The sequence below is a fragment of the Monodon monoceros genome, unplaced genomic scaffold (genome assembly GCF_005190385.1).
Source record: "Monodon monoceros isolate NGI ecotype Baffin Bay Population unplaced genomic scaffold, NGI_Narwhal_1 Super_Scaffold_3, whole genome shotgun sequence".
NCBI classification, from domain to species: Eukaryota; Metazoa; Chordata; class Mammalia; order Artiodactyla; family Monodontidae; genus Monodon; species Monodon monoceros.
The window spans coordinates 72,774,042-72,787,801 of NW_021703780.1; the positions used below are offsets into that span (position 1 = coordinate 72,774,042).

The window sequence follows — 13,760 nt, forward strand, 5'->3', positions numbered from 1 at the left end:
TCGAGAATTCTTCTGCCCTCCTATGAACAAGCCAGGGTTAGCCTCTTGGAGGATGGGAGGCCACAAAGACAGAGTCCCTGGCTGCCTCAGCCATCACAGAAAAGGCTCCAGACATGGAAGTGAGCTCCTCCTAGGCCACCTGGCGCCAGCCAAGCCAACTCAGCCCCAAAGAACCACCAAATTATTGGAAATGTTAAATGTTTTAAGCTAATATGTTTTGGAGTGGTTTGTTACATAGCAAAAGCTAACTCATACAGTATATATTCTTTGTTAGATTTGTTTACTGTATTTTTTTTTTCCTCATTTAACCTAAGTCTTTAGAGTCTCAAATCCTAATTTATGTTGAGGTCCAGATCAAATATCTTGTCCACAGAGAATCTGCCTCTATCTGTGAGACAGAATTAATTGTTCTTATCTTGATAATTCCATGCCACTATGTCATAGTTCACATGTGACACTTACGCTATACTTCATTATACCTTTATTGTCCATGTCTGTCTTTCTCTCTTTTACTAAGCTCTAAATGGTAAGATCTGTACATCTTTGGGCATAGCCCTGTCTTCAGTGTAGTAGATGCTGAAATATTTGTTGAAATGAAGTGTAGAAAAGTTCTAGGAAGATGTTTTCTTACTAACTTCTTCGTGCTGGGATCTTTGAGGAACCCCAGTATATAACAAAACCCTCTTGAATTTTGATCAACCTGAGAAATAAGACAGAGGGGATGGCAAATGTAGATTGTAATATCTATTTTATTACTGATAAAGCGAGGTTAGAGGACATGGTTCATCTGTAAGCCAACATGGTTCCTAATTCTCAATTCTAGAATTAAGCAGATGAACCCTCCCAGATGTAGTTTGTACTGTACTAAAGCATGTCTGAATGGGGTTGAAGGACACCTGCCTGTCCCTCCCCTATTACAGAGTTCACTCCATGTCCCCAATGTGCATTTTTGTATGTCTGCTTTGGTGTTCACAGCTTTTCCTAGCAGTCTTAAAAAATTACATTATGAATTACAGATCTATCTCCCCTCTGCCCGCAACCCAAGGTTCTAATTCCTTTGGGTCAAGGCTTGACATCTTAGCTATTTCTGGTTTCCTTGTGCCTGGTGGAGTTCTAGGCACAGAGTTAGTTCTTAGTAAATAATTTTTGAAAGACTAAACCCTGTAATTCTGTGATTCTGGAGGTAGTTTGACATCAGCTTTCTCACTTAATCATTGAAATCATCACAATTATCACATGGCAGCTTCTTTGTGACACATAATAGTGTATGGACAGAAGGGGAAACTGGACCTGTATGTGATGCTGATTTCAATAGGCACATGTTTGATTAAGGAGAACAGTTGGAACTTACGACAGTAATAAGGAGTGATTTTCACAAGTGTTTGCTGCTTGTGTACTGACTTAACCACCTCTCATATTTGCAGTGTTTTTTTAAGACTTAAAGATAAAGTGAACATGACACGTTCTGAAAACTGAATAGAGCGATAGCTGACTTTTTTGTTCTTCATATTTTCATTAACTGTTATAGGCAAAATGCGTTTGAAGAAGTTTCTGTAAGGAATATTGTTCTTATTTTCTAGCAGGGTATGTGGTGTTGAATCCCAATATGCATCCCCAGTGTCTTCTGATTTAGGAGGTCTGGATTGAGGCCAGTGTTAAGTATGTTTAACCACCATCCAGGTAACTCTGATTCAGGTAGCCTATTCACCATCTTATCAGTAAGGGATCTTCCAGTTGAAAGGAATAGAGATCTGCTCAACTAGCTCAAGTGTATTTTTGTGTGTGTGTGTGGCTTTTTTTTTTTTTAATTTTTAAATTTTATTTGTTTTTTATACAGCAGGTTCTTAGTAATCATCCATTTTATACACATCACTGTACACATGTCAATCCCAATCTCCCAATTCATCATACCCCCACCCCCGCCACTTTCCCCCCTCGGTGTCCATATGTTTGTTCTCTACATCTGTGTCTCAGTTTCTGCCCTGCAAGCCAGTTCATCTGTACCATTTTTCTAGGTTCCACATACATGCGTTAATATACGATATTTGTTTTTCTCTTTCTGACTTACTTCATTCTGTATGACAGTCTCTAGATCCATCCACGTCTCTACAAATGACCCAATTTCGTTCCTTTTTATGGCTGAGTAATATTCATTGTATATATGTACCACAACTTCTTTTTCCATTCGTCTGTCGTTGGGCATTTAGGTTGCTTCCATGACCTGGCTATTGTAAATAGTGCTGCAATGAACATTGGGGTGCCCGTGTCTTTTTGAATTATGGTTTTCTCAGGGTATATGCCCAGTAGTGGGATTGCTGGGTCATATGGTAATTCTAGTTTTAGTTTTTTAAGGAAGCTCCATACTGTTCTCCATAGTGGCTGTATCAGTTTACATTCCCACCAACAGTGCAAGAGGGTTCCCTTTTCTCCACACCCTCTCCAGCATTTGTTGTTTGTAGATTTTCTGATGATGCCCATTCTGACTGGTGTGAGGTGACACCTCATTGTAGTTCTGATTTGCGTTTCTCTAATAATTAGTGATGTTGAGCAGCTTTTCATGTGCTTCTTGGCCATCTGTATGTCTTCTTTGGAGAAATGTCTGTTTAGGTCTTCTGCCCATTTTTGGATTGGGTTGTTTGTTTTTTTAATATTGAGCTGCATGAGCTGTTTATATATTTTGGAGATTAATCCTTTGTCCATCTATTCGTTTGCAAATATTTTCTCCCATTCTGAGGGTCATCTTTTCATCTTGTTTATGGTTTCCTTTGCTGTGCAAAAGCTTTGAAGTTTCATTAGGTCCCATTTGTTTATTTTTAGTTCCATTACTCTAGGAGGTGGATCATAAAAGATCTTGTTGTGATTTATGTCAAAGAGTGTTCTTCCTATGTTTTCCTCTAAGAGTTTTATAGTGTCTGGTCTTACATTTAGGTCTCTAATCCATTTTTTTTTTCTAATCCATTTTGAGTTTATTTTTATGTATGATGTTAGGGAGTGTTCTAATTTCATTCTTTTACATGTAGCTGTCCAGTTTTCCCAGCACCACTTATTGAAGAGACTGTCTTTTCTCCATTGTATATCCTGGCCTCCTTTGTCATAGATTAGTTGACCATAGGTGCGTGGGTTTATCTCTGGGCTTTCTATCCTGTTCCATTGATCTATATCTCTTTTTGTGCCAGTACCATATTGTCTTGATTACTGTAGCTCTGAAGTCAGGGAGTCTGATTCCTCCAGCTCCGTTTTCTTCCCTCAAGACTGCTTTGGCTCTTCCGGTTCTTTTGTGTTTCCATGCAAATATTAAGATATTTTGTTCTAGTTCTGTAAATAATGCCATTGGTAATTTGATAGGGATTGCATTGAATCTGTAGATTGCTTTGGATAGTATAGTTATATTCACAATATTGATTCTTCCAATCCAAGAACATTGTATGTCTCTCCATCTGTTGCTATCATCTTTAATTTCTTTCAGCAGTGTCTTATAGTTTTCTGCATACAGGTCTTTTGTCTCCCTAGGTAGGTTTATTCCTAGGTATTTTATTCATTTCGTTGCAATGGTAAATGGGAGTGTTTCCTTAATTTCTCTTTCAGATTTTTCATCATTATTGCATAGGAATGCAAGAGATTTCTGTGCATTAATTTTGTATCCTGCTGCTTTACCAGATTCACTGATTAGCTCTAGAAGTTTTCAGGTAGCATCTTTAGGATTCTCTATGTATAGTATCATGTCATCTGCAAACAGTGACAGCTTTACTTTTTCTTTTCCTATTTGGATTCCTTTTATTTCCTTTTCTTCTCTGATTGTTGTGGCTAAAACTTCCAAAACTATGTTGAATAATAGTGGTGAGAGTGGGCAACCTTGTCTTGTTCCTGATCTTAGAGGAAATGCTTTCAGTTTTTCACCCTTGAGAATGATGTTTGCTGGGGGTGTGTCATATATGGCCTTTATTATGTTTAAGTAGGTTCCCTCTATACCCACTTTCTGGAGAGTTTTGATAAAAAATGGGTGTTGAATCTTGTCAAAAGCTTTTTCTGCCTCTATTGAGATGATCATATGGTTTTTATCCTTCAGTTTGTTAATATGGTGTATCACATTGATTGATTTGCATATATTGAAGAATCCTTGCATCCTTGGGATAAATCCCACTTGATCATGGTGTATGATCCTTTTAATCTGTTGTTGGATTCTGTTTGCTAGTATTTTGTTGAGGAGTTTTGCATCTATATTCATCAGTGATATTGGTCTGTAATTTTCTTTTTTTGTAGTATCTTTGTCTGGTTTTGGTATCAGGGTGATGGTAGCCTCATAGAATGAATTTGGGAGTGTTCCTTCCTCTGCAAATTTTTGGAAGAGTTTGAGAAGGATGGGTGTTAGCTCTTCTCTAAATGTTTGATAGAATTCACCCGTGAAGCCATCTGGTTCTGGACTTTTGTTTGTTAGACGATTTTTAATCCCACTTTCAATTTCATTACTTGTGATTGGTCTGTTCATATTTTGTATTTCGTCCTGGTTCAGTCTTGGAAGGTTATACCTTTGTAAGAATTTACCCATTTCTTCCAGGTTGTCCATTTTATTGGCATAGAGTTGCTTGTAGTAGTCTATTAGGATGCTTTGTATTTCTGTGGTGTCTGTTGTAACTTCTCCTTTTTCATTTCTAATTTTATTGATTTGAGTCCTTTCCCTCTTTTTCATGATGAGTCTGGCTAATGGTTTATCAATTTTGTTAATCTTCTCAAAGAACCAGGTTTTAGTTTTACTGATGTTTGCAAGTGTGTTCTTTGTTTCCATATCATTTATTTCTGCTCTGCTCTTTATGATATCTTTCCTTCTACTAACTTTGGGTTTTGTTTGTTCTTCTTTCTCTGGTTCCTTTAGGTGTAAGGTTAGATTGTTTATTTGAGATTTTTCTTATTTCTTGAGGTAGGCTTGTATTGCTATAACCTTCTCTCTTAGAACTGCTTTTGCTGCATCCCATAGGTTTTGGATCGTTGTGTTTTCATTGTCATTTGTCTCTAGGTACTTTTTGATTTCCTCTTTGATTTCTTCAGTGATCTCTTGGTTATTTAGAAACGTATTGTTTAGCCTCCATGTGTTTGTTTTTTTTACATTTTTTTCCCCTGTAATTGATTTCTAATCTCATAGTGTTGTTGTCGGAAAAGATGCTTGACATGATTTCAATTTTCTTGAATTTACTGAGGCTTGATTTGTGACTGAAGATGTGATCTCTCCTGGAGAATGTTCCGTGTGCACTTGAGAAGAAAGTGTAATCTGCTGTTTTTGGATGGAATGTCCTATAAATATCAATTCAATCTATCTGGTCTGTTGTGTCATTAAAGCTTCTGTTTCCTTATTAATTTTCTTTCTGGATGATCTGTCCATTGGTGTAAGTGAGGTGTTAAAGTTCCCCACTCTTACTGTGTTACTGTGGATTTCCTCTTTTATAGCTGTTAGCAGTTGGCTTATGTATTGAGGTGCGCCTATGTTGGGTGCATATATATTTATAAGTGCTATATCTTCTTCTTGGATTGCTCCCTTGATCATTATGTAGTGTCCTTCCTTGTCTCTTCTAACATTCTCTATTTTAAAGTCTATTTTATCTGATATGAGTAATGCTACTCCAGCTTTCTTTGATTTCCATTTGCATGGGATCTCTTTTTCTATCCCCTCACTTTCAGTCTGTATGTGTCCCTAGGTCTGAAGTGGGTCTCTTGTAGACAACATATATGTGGGTCTTGTTTTTGTATCCGTTCAACAAGCCTGGGTCTTCTGGCTGGAGCCTTTAATCCATTTACGTTTAAGGTAATTATCGATATGTATGTTCCTGTTACCATTTTCTTATTTGTTTTGGGTTTGTTTGTGTAGTTCCTTTTCTTCTCTCGTGTTTCCCACTTAGAGAAGTTCCTTTAGCATTTGTTGTAGAGCTGGTTTGGTGGTGCTGAATTCTCTTAGCTTTTGCTTGTCTGTAAAGCTTTTGATTTCTCCGTCGAATCTGAATGAGATCCTTGCCGGGTAGAGAAATCTTGGTTGTAGGTTCTTCCCTTTCATCACTTTAAGTATATCATGCCACTCCCTTCTGGCTTGTAGAGTTTCTGCTGAGAAATCAGCTGTTAACCTTATGGGAGTTCCCTTGTATATTATTTGTCATTTTCCCCTTGCTGTTTTCACTAAGTTTTCTTTGTCTTTAATTTTTGCCAGTTTGATTACTATGTGTCTCGGTGTGTTTCTCCTTGGGTTTATTCTGTATGGGACTCTCTGCACTTCCTGGACTTGGGTGGCTATTTCCTTTCCCATGTTCAGGAAGTTTTTGACTATAATCTCTTCAAATATTTTTTCGGCTCCTTTCTCTCTCGCTTCTCCTTCTGGGACCCCCATAATGCGAATGTTGTTGTATTTAATGTTGTCCCAGAGGTCTCAGGCTGTCTTCATTTCTTTTCATTCTTTTTCCTTTATTCTGTTCCACGCAGTGAATTCCACCATTCTGTCTTCCAGGTCACTTATCCATTCTTCTGCCTCAGTTATTCTGCTATTGATTCCTTCCAGTGTAATTTTCATTTCAGTTTTTGTATTGTTCATCTCTGTTTGTTTGTTCTGTAATTCTTCTAGGTGTTTGTTCTTTAATTCTTCTAGGTCTTTGTTAAACATTTCTTGCATCTTCTCGATCTTTGCCTCCATTCTTCTTCCAAGGTCCTGGGTCATCTTCACTAGCACTATTCTGAATTCTTTTTCTGGAAGTTGCCTATATCCACTTCATTTAGTTGTTTTTCTGGGGTTTTATCTTGTTCCTTCATCTGGTACATAGCCCTCTGCCTTTTCATCTTGTCTATCTTTCTGTGCATGTGGTTTTTGTTCCACAGGCTGCAGGATTGTAGTTCTTCTTGCTTCTGCTGTCTGCCCTCTGGTGGATGAGGCTATCTAAATGGCTTGTGCAAGTTTCCTCAACTAGTTCAAGTTTAAAGGCCATCTTTCTTTTGTAAGGATACAGAGATCTCCCCAGAATCCAGGGAATGTTACACAACCTGAGTTCTATAAATCCAGTACCAAGGCAGCTCCAGGGACTGACTTGACCTTCACCTCTGTCTTCCATGCTTTCTCTAATTGTTTTTCTGTGTATCTGATGTCTTGTAGCCCTCAACCAGTTGCCTTGAAGTCTTTAGTCCCTTGGGACTTTGATATGTACCACCACCCACTGCATCCCAACTCTCCGAAAGTTCTCACCACCACCTTGGAACTTACCTGTGTCTTTTGCTTTAAATTCCTGAGAGAGAATCTAACTGGGGCAATTCACACCCTGGAGCCCTGGTACACAAATCAAATGTCAGGGACAACCTCTGCAATACCATTCCTGGTCGTATATCCATTCCTCATCCAGGCAGCTGGGGGCTGGCAGCAGATGGGAAGGGTCTGTAGAAGTTACTGGCTGGAAGGCCGAGGGGCACTGGTGAAAAGTCCATTAGGGACACTTGTACCTTCTCACCATTTCAACCTCAGGCTTTGTGACAACTGACAAAATAGGGCATGGATTTATCTTAACTAAAGACCTTTACCTTAAGGAATGTTCGCCACAGGCAGGCAATATGTGTGTGACACTGCTATAGAGTGTGAAGTTTTAATAATAGAAATATTTGAAGGGGGATGTTCTAAGATGTTTATGTGTTGAGAAGCTTTTAGAACCCAAAGGCTAGCAGATAGATGATACTCAATTAGGAAAGAGCCTTTATTGAGTTGAGCTGAACATTCAGTGCTTCTTACGGCTTAATGTACTCCTGGGAATTAGTTTCATTGAGCCCCATTTTAGCCAGGTCGAGTTTTCTATGTTGTTTTTCGGGAGGGGTGATTTTAGTTTTTATTTATCACCGTCAGTCTGAGTATGATTTACGTGATGGAACTTTACCTGGATCAACTCATTTCATATATTGGGAGTAAAAATTAAAAAAAAAGAAAAAACCTCATACTCAGATTTGATTTTCTTGGTAACATAATAATTAGTTTGAGTTTTATGTGTGTTTGTGCTATAAGAAAAGGTAAAAATTTTAGAGTCAAAAACCAAATTATTTTCTTAAAACTTGTGAAATGTCCCTAGGTTAGAAAGATTTCATTTTGGACAATGCAGTGAAACTTAAGTAATTATCCATGTTGTGTGTCTATATGTTTGACAGCAGTGCCTTTAGAATATTTTGATATGCAACCTCTCTTCTTTCCCTTTGTGTTGTCAGACAACACGCCAGCTGTCAGATGCAAAAAAGCAGGAAACTTTGGCATTGCTATTCCTGCCACCTTTACCACAGAGTCCCAATAAATAGAATAATAGGATAAACCAGCCACAGAGGGAGAGTAGCAGGTGGTACTCGTTGTAGCAAGAGCTGAAGGTGTAAATGAATTTCAATGTCTTCATGATACCAAACAGCAATAAGATTACAGAAATGAAGCTTTTGTTAAGAGAGAGCCCAGAAAATAATAATGATGGTGATAATTTTCATTACCATGCAGCTTTTCCCTTTGTAAGAGGTTTCAAAGAAGAAAGGCCCTGTTTTCAGAAGAGCCAATTTTCCCTCTTCTCTCTGAAGAGTCTCTCTGAACTCTGCCTTTTCAGAAAGGGGAGGTGATATTGATCTGAACCAGGTGGTAGGTAGAGGAAATTAAGTATCGTTGAAATGTTACTATAAAATAGTTTTGCTCTAATTACCAGAAAAGGAGGAAGCCATAGTGGCCTTCATCTGGAATGTTCTTAGTTGTCACCCTGTTTCTCAGCTTGTCTATTTCCTGCCCATTCCTTGCCATTTCAAATTTGTCACTACTTCTAAGGCCCATCCTAAGTTCTTTCTCCTTTTCTCTCTGCCCTGAGTGCTCCCTATTGAAGGAGCTTTCCTCTGACCACCTACAGCACCAACAGAAACACAGTCCGTCACATGATTCAGCATTCGTATTGTCCTTTAGCTGTGTCTTACGCTTCATGTTTTTAACCAACTACTTGAGAAAACAGGAGGTAACTTGGCCTCCATTGTTCTCTCAGGGTGTCCAGCATGTGTCTAGATTCATAATGACCACCTTGTGCCTTAATTGCCATCAACCCAACCAGGGAACATCAAACCAGCCCCAAAGAGGGATAACTGATGACAGAAGTTGTGGCCTCTCTCACCGTGTTCTGTCTTTTCTTACCTTATGCCACTGTCTCTGTCTTCTCAGCTCCCAGCCCTGGCTCTTCTCGCACTTCTGGTCCCACACTTACCCCTCAGGCTTGGTTGCAGGTTCAGCTACTACAGTTTGCTCATCCCCACTCTTCCCTCAGCTGTAGCTGTGCAAGGCCCTCTGATTCCTAGGCCCTCCGGATGGCTGTCCCGCTTTAGCCAGCCTCCAGGATTGGGGATCAGACCGCAGATGCTCAATTGTAAGTATTTAACTTTATCTCTTGCAGTCAATCAAAATCAAGGCAAGCTTCGTGTCAGGGCCACAGCTGTGCTTAATCTGACCCCCTCTATTTCTCCAGCCTTTTTCTCTTGTGTTTCGCTCCCCTTCCCTCACCTCATTCTGGCCTTTCTGCCCCTTGAAACTTTAGGACCCTTGCACTGCCATTCCCAGAATGCTTTCCCTGCAGCCAGTCACATGTCTGGCTCCTGCTTCTCTTTTCAGGTCACGCTTAAATGTTAGGTCACCCTTCCTAAATTGACTTCAACCAGTCACAGCCGGCATTTACTACCTTCATAGGATACATCACCCTCTATAATTACCTTGTTTATTGGTTAATTTGTATACCATTTATCTCTTGCCATCAGGAGAATAGAAGCTCTATGAGAGTAGGGACTTTATCTTTTCTATCACTGAGAAGGCACTGAATATAGAAAATGCTTAGTCATGGTTGAATGGTTGCATATATATGGAAGGAGTGAGGACGTACAATAAAGTTCTTTACTGATCTCTGCTCTCTATTTTCTTTCACTCCAGGGACCATGGCCTTTCTGTTGCTATGCATAGTTTGTCACCTAATTGAGAACTAAATTGTTAGCGTCAGAGATGCCAAGTTGTCTTAGTAAACTGTGGCTGGATATCCATGTCACGCCTAGATTAATTACCTGTTTTTCCTCACATTTAAATAGAGAGTGACACCAATTCTAGTTGAGCATTTGCTGAATCTACCACGTGAATAAGACAGTGGTGCCACGTCTCCTAAGTGTGTGGAGACTGAACTCCACCAACAGCTCTTTTTGCCCGGCCCTATTTAATGTTCAAACGGGGCTCTGTCCAGTTGTCCTGGTTGATATATGCACCAACACAGACAACTGGGAAGATCAAGTAACATTAATTACCTGCATTGCACAGACAAGCAATCCAAGGCTCAGAGGCTCAGTCACAACACTGAAAAATAACTTAAAAAGAAAAATAAGGAGCGAACATACATTCTGGTTGTGAAAGCCAATTTTCTGTGATTCCCTTACACTACTGTCTTTCTCTTGGTTCTCTGACACGGTTTTCCAGTTTCGTTGTGTTCCTTACAATCAGTCTACTTGAATGACGTTTCCAAGACCAATGAAAGGTGACCTCCTGTGGCAGCATAATCCATGGGGTCCCTCGTGACTTCCCTCAATCAACGTGTTCCTGGGAGGGTTTTGGAGACAGTCTCCTTTCTTAACTCTAGGGTGAGGTCTACACACTTTTTTCTGGGTAAAGAGCCAGATGGGAATCTTAGACATGACAAGAGATGAGATAAATGTCTGCATTTTTTTCAACACTTTAAAAATGTAAAATATATTCTTTTCTCCCAGACAATACAAAAACAGCCCAACTGGGCCTGTGTGCCATAGTTTGATGACTTCTACCCTTAGGGAAGAGCAGAAATATTAGCCCAGTATTCTTAAACCAGTACGATGTGAGTTTAGTATAATGTAATATGTAGGTAATATAACATATATAATACACATTTAATATAATAAACATATTTTATATACACACACACTCTCTGAGATTTCCCGGGCAACATTAGTCTCCTAAACTCGTTGACCTTGCCTTCAGCCACAAACATGTGTCTCTTTTTTGGGGGGTGTTCACTTCTACGCTTGTGTCCTGGCAGCCCTCTCTGAGATTCTTTAACATTGGTGGAAAGTTGGAAGGGGCCATACCTTTCAGCTTGACCACAGGAAAGATGCTTTCTCTGGGGTGTTGCTGGTCAGGGCATAAGCCTTGTCATGGGTTTTGATGCCTGGCAGCTCTTTCTCTCTCACCTTCTCTCCTTAGAGGTCCCACAGGGGCCTTTCTGCTCATTCAGTCTCCCAACTCCCCACCAGGACACATCATTTGACCAAACCCCCACTAGACTTGACTCCCAGATTTTTAGTAAATGATAAAACTTTGTCTTGAGAACATTGCTGTACTGGTGACACCACTAAGTCAAACAGGCTTAGAACTGTTTAGAGTCTTATTTCGCTCTGTGTATGGGTAAAGGGCCTCATTTTTAACTGAAGGAGAAAGTAATGATAGAGGTTTAAGAACTTCCTGACCATTTGTGACTGAGTTGTCAGGTCATGCCTTAAACCATATTTTGACTATAACGCAGTGGCTTGGCTTTATTCTATGGAAAGTTCTTCCTACTGATTTTTTTAAAATTAATTTTTATTGGCGTATAGTTGATTTACAGTGTTGTTAGTTTCTGCTAACCCTAAAAAAAAAAAAAAAAAGAATGAAATAATGCCCGGCGGTTTTTAATAGGACTTTAAACACCATCCAGAGTCAGAGACAAAGCCATAAGGATCTCCCCACATGAAGCCAGAACAGAACTGCATGCTAGTCATTAGGCCTGGTCCCAGGTACTTCATTTCATTGCTTCCTTCCTGGTACAGGGATGGTTACACTTCCTGCTACCTTGCAGTTAGGTGAGGTCTGTAACTCTCTTTGGGTGAGGACATGTGAGAGGGAATGGCATGTGCCTCTTCTAGGTGGAAATAGCCAGTTACCAGAGCAAGACACTGAAGTGCTCTTTTCTTTCCCAGCTTCAGGGTACAAGGAAGCACAATTGAGATAGAACCTCCATCCCCTGGGGCCTTGAGTCACTACAGTAAGCTGAGTTTCCCCATCAAGCCATACAGGTTAAGTTTATGAGACAGAAGTAGGCCTCTGTGGTTCTGAGTCACTGAGATTTGAGGCTTTATTGGCACTGCTGCTTAACGCAGCATGTTGACTGCTATTGTCGGGCCAGCCCAAATGCTGGAGAGTTGAATGAGGAAAAAATATCTGTTAAGCTGCTTGTTTGGAAGAATCACTGTTAATAGTGGTTTCCAGGTAGACTATTTCTAGAGACCATGCCATGTACTATGCTCGTTGAGCTGGAGCTGCGGGCAGTCATGTGTCTTTGAGTAGGAAACCCAAGACCAAACTTCTATCACAGAAAGGGAAGAACACACCCTGGAAAAAAAAAAAAAATGCGGCTACTGCGGTGAGTGCCATTGCATTTTACTCTGCAAAAATTTACCAAGTGCCTCTGCATACAAGGCATGGTTAGAACCTCAGAGCACTTGATCAGGCAGTTTCTGAAAGAAGAACTGTAAATATTCTCTGGTTTCTTACTTGTTTTCTTTGTGGCCAAGCAATGCACTATGAAGACACTTAATTAACAGCTATTGCATCTCTTTGCAGATAATTTACAAGTCTGTTCTCTAAAAAGGGAGAGGTCAATGAGAGTAGAATCCTGTGGCTGAACCCTGGAAAGGACCACTGTCTCCCTTCATTGTGTTCACTGGGCAGCTGGTTCCTTCAGTTTGCTGAAATTGATGGAAAGAAGCACCTGGCTACTCATATGACATGGGGGTTATTTTGACCTCCTCGGATTGAAACTTATTGCTAGTTTAGTGGGCCCTCTCTGCCAGCATGAGCTGGTAATGTGAAAAATCAAAACTGACAGCACATTTAAATCAAACCCCTATGCCAGATTGGGTGTCTGTACCTCTCATGGAACAATTTAAATCCCCAGATGGAAAAAAAGAGCTCTATTGCAATTGCTGGAGGAAGTGTATTGAAGATAGAACTTACTAACTGCTGAGAACCTAGGGCTGGGCAGACCAGGTTTAGCTTGCAAGCAGGGAGATTTAGCCACTGACCATTCAAGAAACCTGGAGAAGCCACAAAATATAAAGGTGGACTTGCTTATTTTTGTCCTCCACATACTTGCAGCCACTATAGAATTTCCTGCCCTAAGCAACATCACGGAGGAATCATCCTTTTCTCCTGTTATTGCCAAATAACCAGATTTATTCAGTAGTATTTTTTGTGAATCTCCACAAGGCTATCACTTTGTTAGTTGAATAAGGAAATGCCAGACTCATGAACAAGAGGTCTCTTGAGCCCAGATGTTTATGATATAACCTGAGACAGAGTTCCTTTTGCTAGTAGGTCTTCCGTAGTTGTATTTTGCCAGTGTACCAGATGGAAATGAAACTTTGGAATTTTGAATCATATTTCTGTGTGTGGTAGGGGAGTAGAAATATGGCAAAGGAGGCAAATCAGAGGCTCTTCTGAGGACGAGGAAAGGATAAACCCTTCCATGCTGGCAGAACACTGAGTGTTTGCGTTTCCTGTCCAAAATCAACATCTGGTGCATGATGTCAATACTTCTGATACAGGAGCCAGTACTGGTTATTAGAAGTGGAGAATCTCTTTTTTGTTAATGTAAAGGGGCAAGGAAGCACCTTTTCCTTTATCAGAATGAGCTCTGTAGTCAAGATGCTCAGAATTGAGCACTCACTTTTGAACAACTTTGCTTCATAAGGTGGGATTAGGTGAG

At 40.0% G+C, this 13,760-nt stretch overlaps 1 long non-coding RNA gene across 1 annotated transcript in view; it reads left to right on the forward strand.

Annotated features, from left to right (window-relative positions):
- Positions 1-13,760, forward strand: part of LOC114906880 — an 82,655-nt gene that overhangs the window by 38,914 nt on the left and 29,981 nt on the right. The gene's annotated exons all lie outside the window — the stretch shown is intronic.